Source organism: Myotis myotis, unplaced genomic scaffold, assembly GCF_014108235.1.
Source record: "Myotis myotis isolate mMyoMyo1 unplaced genomic scaffold, mMyoMyo1.p scaffold_m19_p_2, whole genome shotgun sequence".
Lineage (NCBI taxonomy): Eukaryota > Metazoa > Chordata > Mammalia > Chiroptera > Vespertilionidae > Myotis > Myotis myotis.
The window spans coordinates 109,098,132-109,106,348 of record NW_023416324.1 but is presented as its reverse complement, the minus strand read 5'-3'; positions in this window follow the sequence as shown (position 1 = coordinate 109,106,348).

Sequence of the window (8,217 nt, the reverse complement as noted above, 5' to 3'; positions counted from 1 at the left end):
CTCTCTCTCTCTCTCTCTCTCTCTCTCTCTCTCTCTTCTGGGGCACTGTGTTTATTTGTGAAACACAATTCCAAAAGACAGAATAGTACTATATGGACAAACTTTTCTATTGAGTGTCCTTATCTTTTAATGTTTTGGCTTCTGACATGTTTATTCCCTCTCCTAGTACTCACCATTTAAAATCATCTTTTCATCAATTGCATTGTCTTTTCTATTATTAATATCTCTTTTTCATTCTTCTCTTGATATCCTGGTTTCCCAGGCATCCATTTATTTAACACTTAGTATAAACACGGTGTTTGCTGCTTCATACATATTCCCTGGACTTTTACTACAACCCTGAAAAGTTGGCATTCTCATCTAGGATACAAGGGAAGACAGGACCAATGACTAAGGTACTGCCTTCAAGTCATGCAATTACTACCGTGATAACAGATACTTGTTACCAGAACTATCATGCAGCAAATTACCTTCTCTCTTAACTAAATCACATTGAGACAAAAATCCAAAGCATATTTTAAAATTGTTATGTATATGGGAAGATGTGCTCACTTGTTCAGATTCACCGATATATATGCTCACCTTATTCATTATTTATGCTCTTGTAACTGAAGCAATGAATAGAAATTACTCCCATGTCTTCCTTTTGATAACATTTACCAACTTTAGTTTTATTTGTGATTCAAAGAAAAGAATCTCTAAACTCAAATTATGATCTTCAACAAAAATTTTAATGAAAACTATGTCCAAGTTTTCTTTGTGTATATACCAATTTTCTAATATATGGTTGTAAATGTAAAGAAACTGTGGCAGCAAGTTTGTGTAAAAAAATTAGAAATGGCAACTCTAGAAGCATGGAGAAATTGTGTTATCTGCAAACCCAGAGCCTTATATCAGCCTTTCCAGTAATGACATCAGTGATCAAATATGTTTTTACAGTTGTCAAAGCTGAGGATCAGACATTCTATCCCAGCCTCGTTGCAGCTGCTTTTCTCCATCCTTCCCTCCTGTATTATATTTGCCTTTGGGAGAATGAAAAAATTATGGGTTCCTTTATGTTCCTCATTCAGATTTAGAAACTTTTATACTTCTTGCTATAAAGATAACATGATGCAGGTGTTATTCTCTAAACATGTCAATTTGCAAGTTCCATAAAACAACCAATTAATCTTTGCACACATCCTTCATGTTATTCTTGCAATGATATTATATATATATATAGAGAGAGAGAGAAGAATAAGTATGCATATTTATATATACACTTTACAAAACAGAAACATATTTGGTATTCCATTAGAAGTCTCTAAAATTGCTGTCATTATTGCCATGAAAAGTTGTATTTCTGAATTTTGGAAAGAGGTTAAAAAAATTTATTTTATGGCTTGCAGTCTTGAAAGCTGTTCTTATATTAAGCTATAATTAGTGTTTATACCCAGCAGTTTCTTAAGAAGTTGCAGAAAGAACAAAGTTAGCAACTAGCATACCAAAATAGCTAGAGATCATAAGGCTTAGGTAGTTTATCTCATTCTCTAAACCTCAGTTTCTTTATCTGTAAAGTGGGGATAGTAATGTTCACCTCCAAGGACTATGGGAAAATTTAATCAAGTGATGTATATGGGGCACTCAGGACAACATTTGGTATTTAGTAATTCAGTGTGAAAGATGGCTGTTATAGTTATCATCATTATTACTTTTATTACTACTATGCAATAACTAAATATTGATGTTCTTTCCTCATTTTAGCACTATGTTCCAGAATCCAGCTTTATCTAGCTTCTGAATAGCATTTGATGTCCTGGTATTTTCTTTTTGTTGTCCCCACACTGCACTAACTTTATATATATAACTCCTATAATAGTTTTAGGATCAAGATTAAATTTGTGCTAAATAGAGCACACTGAGCCAGCTCTTCAGCACACATTATAGCACTTGGGATTTATGTCTCTTGGCAAGTACTTAAGAGTATAATCCATATAGTTGTACTTGCCTTGCTATATCAACTTTCATTGGTGTTTTATTTCCCTAATAAAAATTTCCAAAGCTAGGCCATAGAAAATCTCAATAAATTACTATGAAAAAGAGCTAAACTAAACTTATGTATCTTATCTGCCTAACATAAATTGTAAGTGCATTAAGGGTATGTTTCATTCATTCATTCATTCATTCATTCATTCATTTATTCATTCATGTGTGTATTCATTTATTCAGTTAGCACTGGTTATATGTCTGCATAATAGGCACTGTCCCCCAAATAATCTATTCAAGGCCAGGGACCCTTGTATATAATTGCATCCTCAACATTTAGCACAACTACTGGCATATAATAGGTGCTCAAAAAATATTTGCTAAATCAAACAATTAAGTTCTATTTTTGGACTGATGGCTTTTCAGAATACATAGGAACAGCCTGGAGAACTGAGTGGTGCAAACAAAAACAACAATCTGATGGTAATAAGACCCATCTCTCATGATTACTTGCCAACCTAAGTGTAATCATATCTCAAAAGCTTGCTTCAAGATTTCACAACTATAAGCCAGTATATTTTTAAACTGAGTCTGCTCAGAATTTTCCTGAGAACAGCTTTCCCTTGAAATTAAAAGAAAGAATGAATAGCAGGTAAATTAGTGATAGTTATAAACAACGGTATTAAATATACAACCCTGGAAATTATATGAATGAAGATCTAGACACCTAATTATTGAGAGTTGGGGAGGTTCACATGCATCAGTTTATTGACAGTTGCTTCTACAAGAAAGAAGTAGTATATTTTGGTAAGGATCATAGAATTTCTTTTGTTGAGATACCTTAAAAATCAGACCATCACTCTATTTACTGATAAAAAAAAAAAAAAAGAAGACCAAAAAGAGTTTCAGAGACCAACACAAGGTCAGTGGAGCAAGAACTAAGACTCTGGTCTCTGATGTTTAAGAAAATAAATGATCTCACTACTGTATCACAAGACCTGTTAAATATAAATGCTAACATAATTATAATTCCATGAATAGTGACAATGACCTGTAAAATATCAAAAAATACTAAGTAAAAAATGTACAAGAAAATATTCAGCATACATTTGTATTGTTTTCTATTCAAAAGGTTTTAAAATAATAGAAACTTCAGTTGTTCAAGCATAATGAAGTTCTATTCAATTGAGTCCCTAAATCCAGATTAAGACCAGATAAATTCCAATGGGCATGCTTCCCCCCACACCCCAGACATTCATGCTGAATTTTAAATTCATGTTAGTAACTGTCTACACAATTGAGGAAGGGGGAAAAATAGGTGTAGGTTTAGGGTTGGTGCTGAGCAAATTTCTGAGTGTAAATTTGCAATTTAATCTTGGAAGGTGAAACTTTTGGAGGGTTCCTGTATCTAAAACCAACACACAGAATTGTTTGAAAATAGCAAGTTGGAAATATTTCTTAAAAATTCAAAATTACAATATTACAACCAAACCTTTACAAATAATTATTCATACAGTAACAGAAAAAAATGATGATCAATTCTATAGTAGATTTGTTCATCTGAAAGTAAAAGGCACAGATTGGTGGGAACATGTATTTATAATTTTGCTACATGAAAGAAACAAGGGGCAATTGTGTTAATTTCACAGAAAGTTATCACTTTGGAGCAGGCTATAACTAAGCATTCATTCTAAACTATATTGTCTTCTCACTGCTATTTAACTGGGTGCCATAAATGTTCTTGATAATGAATTTATGTATATAATCTTCTATAGATATAACAGTGAAGTATCAAAGCTTTAAAATAAATGAATGTAATTATTTTTCTTCAGATTTATAACATCCTTGCTGTTAACAAATATAAATGTAACATTTATCAGAAAATAAGAGACTGCAGACGGAAAAAAACAAACCTAGGATATAGCTCATCTAAGTAAACACTGAGGTTATAAACCTTCAAACTCAAATATCAAGAGCCCTGAAAATTAATACTACACATAATAGACTCTTTGGAAGGAACTTAATCCACCCCCCTGAATCTACATGAGGGCCATGCATAACAATGCAGGAGCTGGGTTTTCATTAAGAGTTTCCTCTGCAGGCTGTCAGCTGTTTGAAGAAATAACAATTTCCTAGTCATGAAAGCTTTTTCAGAAGGTTCCCACTGATGTGTAATAAAAGTGACTTTCCTTTTTTTCTTCTATTTCTTCCTTTCTCCCCACCCCACCCCACACGGTGTAGCTTTGTAAGAAAAAAGGGGTGGACTAAAGCCATAGCCCCCCTACTAGTTTACCTTACATGGATTACCAGTGCAGGTGTTAATATAATTGAAGGTGTGGTAGCAGATACAACCCCTAACAGCTTTTCCTATATGGAGATTACCTAGGTAGAGAATGCCAGAGTACCTGAAGAATAGGCAAGCAAATACCTTATTAACATATCACCATTCAGCAGCAGCTGCATATCTGGAAGAAGAAGAGGGAGGAAAAAAACCCTTTAAAGAGCCCATTCATCTATGTTAATGGGCCCATTGCACAGCACATTGTGTGAGAAATTAAGTCTCTAGCTGTGAACTTCCTGTGCTGTGCAAGCTGCCTTGATTCTTTTTTATTGCTTCAGTGTTATTATCTCCTCCTGGAAATAAAAACAATCATGTCCTCACTTTTGAGAAGCTAAAGCAGTCTGAGATAACAAACTGGAGATGCTGGTTGAAAGTTTCTTTTGTCTCTCCTATTAAGTGAAAAAATATGTTTTGACATTAAAGCAACCCCCAAATTTACATCAAAACACTTCAAATCAACTGAGATGCCCTGTGAATGACCAAGATTTCTCTCTCTTCTTATAAAATACTCAATTAAATTACTTTCCCAGTTATCATTCCTTTTTTAGAATTAATTTTTGACAACAAAAATGTTAATTTATTCAAATTAGACATGATTTTTTAAAATGTGCAACTGTCAAAAGAACTGTTTTCCTCCTAGAACACTAGTATAATAGACATTAAAAATGGTATTTATTCTCAGCCAGCAATTTCAATTCTGGATAGGCTTGGCTAGCATTTCAAATAAGAAAATAGAACAGGTAATTTAAGATTAAGGAATTCCTCCTTTTAGTTAAGTTAAAAGCCCAGAATGTTTGAAAGCCCTTCTTTTTTCTTGGCTGTTACAAGGCCATTATGTCAACCTATATAGATTTGGCATAAAAAGAGTCCTCTTCAGATTAAAAGAATACATTTTCTTCATTTTGTATGAACATTACATCATCATTATCACCACCATTATCACTAACATCCTCATCATAAAAGAAAGGGCTAATCTAGTTGGAGTGGCTCAGTTGGTTGAGCAGCATCCTGTGCACCAAAAAGTTGGCAGTTCAATTTGCGATCAGGGCACATTACCTGGATTGTTGGTTCGGTCCCAGGTCTGGGCACCATACCAAAGGCAACTGATCAATGTTTTTCTCTCACATCTGTGTTTCTCTCTCTCTCCCTCTCTCTTCCTCTCTCTCTTTAATCAATAAAAATATATTTAAGAAAGCAAAAAGAAATGGCTAATTATTACAGGACAGGGAACTTGGCCCTGAATGGGTCTGTGTAGAGCCAGCCAGAAGTGTATGGGCTCTTGATTTGGTGCAAGAAAGATTTTACAACAAGAGTCCAAGTGATTGTGAGGGTACATTTATTAAAGCTGGGGACAGTGGAATAGAAAGGGCTTAGCATAGAAGAAGCAACAGGAGAGCTTAGGTTTGGCTGCTCTGGTTCTTTAAAAATGTTATAGGAAGTAAATGAGTCAAAGCAGAAAAAGAGGGCCTTGGAGACAGGTTCAGAGGTTTAACTAAGGACATGCTGCTGCTGCCCATTGCTCCTCTGGTTGCAAGTCTCATGAGGTTCCTTAGAGTTTAGGAGACATATGCCGGTGGGGGAAAACGAGTGGGAAGGGAAAGGCACAGGCATGCTCCCCAGAGGAAGAGCAAGTGCTAGGTCCATTGTCTTGAGTGTCTTTATCTCTCTCTTGCTGGACACATAGGGGAGTTCTCAGGGGAGGGTTTCAGGAGAATATTCATCAGTTTTCAAGGTGTGCCCTTTCAGGAACATGGTCTTCCCTGATTGGCTGGTACCTGGGCAAGGGATCATTAGTCATTGCAGCTGGTCCTGATGTGAGCCATGACCTCACTTGTCTGGTTTTGTTGCTTTTCTGGGCCTGGAGCTGAAACACAACTGAGGCCTAGATGTTATTCTTAGGGGTTAATGCTTAAGGGACTGGTAATGCATGGGAACCTCATGAGGCCACTCTTCATGTGGGGTTCTATCACATGGCTAGTGACAAGCCAAGGAAAGAAATATCAGGGCAGGGTCTGATCCCCATGACCAGTGATAAGAAAGTTCAGGAGAAGATCTGAGCAGTATGACTAGCAATATGTTAGGGGAGGAAAGGTTACCCTGGGGGGAGAGGTCCTTGTTTTCCCATTTTTGCCTACTGCTAGTCACCCCAGACTTTCCACCCTGGTGACCTCCTGTACCTGGCACAAAGTCCTTGCTCTGGTCATGTTGTGCTGGGCTGCATATCTGGTGCTTCGGCAAGACGGGTCATGCTGTGCTGTCCCTAAAACACATAGATAGGAAGGTACTGACATCAGGCCAGGCCTTGAGATATGGTCTCATGGCCCCTTCCCAGCACGCAAGCCTTCTTTCTCAGAAGTACCGGAAGTCTCATTCCAAATTTGGGAGACAAAGGACTGGAAAAAGTATAAATAAAGAGAGTTTCCTCCATATGGGGGGCCCAGAATTTGAAAGACACATTTTTCTCTGGGCCTCCACAGAATTTAATAATAAAATGTAACTCTTGCAGTCGTCACTGCAGTTCAGCCTCTGCTCCGGCAGGGTGCTGTAACTGTAGTGGCTGGCCATGGAAATCGGGGCTGCAGTTTAGCCTCTGCTTCAGCAGGGTGCTGTAACTGTAGTCAGCTGGTCAGCTTAATAAAGGCTTTTAAATTTAAATTCTGAGTCAGTGGTCTATCTCGCTGAGTGAACTCATAACAATGTTTGTCTGTCTACCACATAATGATCAATACTAACTGATTGCACTTTAACAGAAAATCTTCCAGTCCAATTTTTAAAATCTAGTTTTCCTCAGACATGAAATATTTTCAAGTTAACCTTATGTGTTGAACAGGTTTTAAGAGTATGGAAGACAATACAAAGAATACTGTAATTCAATCTGCTGCTTTACTTTGTTAATGTACATTCTCTCTTCACTGGCAAAATTTGAGCAGGATAATAATTATTATTTGATGTTCCAGGTTTAGCAATTATAAATCTTTATTTTAAGCATATTACAAGTCAGCCAACGATGAAACGTAAGTTTGGATACATCCTGGATAGAGATATGAACACCATAGAGTTTGTTAAGGCAATTATTGGAACTGTGGGGAGCCAATATAGGGTTAACCTGTTGGCAAAGTCACAAACAGGTCTTCCAAGTCTTAAACAACCCAATCCAAAAGGTGGCCGCTGATTTACACGCGCTATCATTTAAAAAATAAAAAAGGGGGAATTTGCTGGAAGCCAGTCCATCCTTGCTGCTTGACACAGTCACTGCAGGGAAGAAACATCTGCACAGAATATGTTTCAAAGGACCTGGGGTATATGGCATACTGTTCTTAATATGTTTGCTCCCCTTCTTAGCGCTATGTGTTTTAACCAAGGTCACCTCTCTGAGAAAGGTTGTTTCCCCAGGTGGGGATTTTCCCCTGGAATTAGGGATTAACAGGACTAAGAAAGGGAATAAAACCCCTTAACTAAGTGCCAGGCAGGTAATTAATCACTTTAACTATGAACAATCACGCTTAAACTACATAATCTTTACTTAGGATAATCTCCTTCATTTACTTCCTTGTAGCTTAACAGAACAATAGAGTAGTGACCTTGGAATGGAGATAACAAACGCCCTAACCTTTGGAATAGAATGGATAGGATTAAAATCAACTGGTATAAATACAGATGTAATAGGAGAATAAAGGGAGAATCTCACTATGCTGATCAACTGAATGCTGTCTCCATGTCATTCCTTCTTCGCCGACTCCGTCCACACCTTTGGGAACCCCTGGACCTGCTGGGGCTGGACCCCAACATGGAACATCAGAGGCTTTAGATTGTTCATTGGGTTTGATTTGTTTTCTGTAAATAAATAAATAAATAAATAAAAGTTTGTAAAAGCAGAAAATACTCAAACAGATCCTTCTCTGAATGCTACA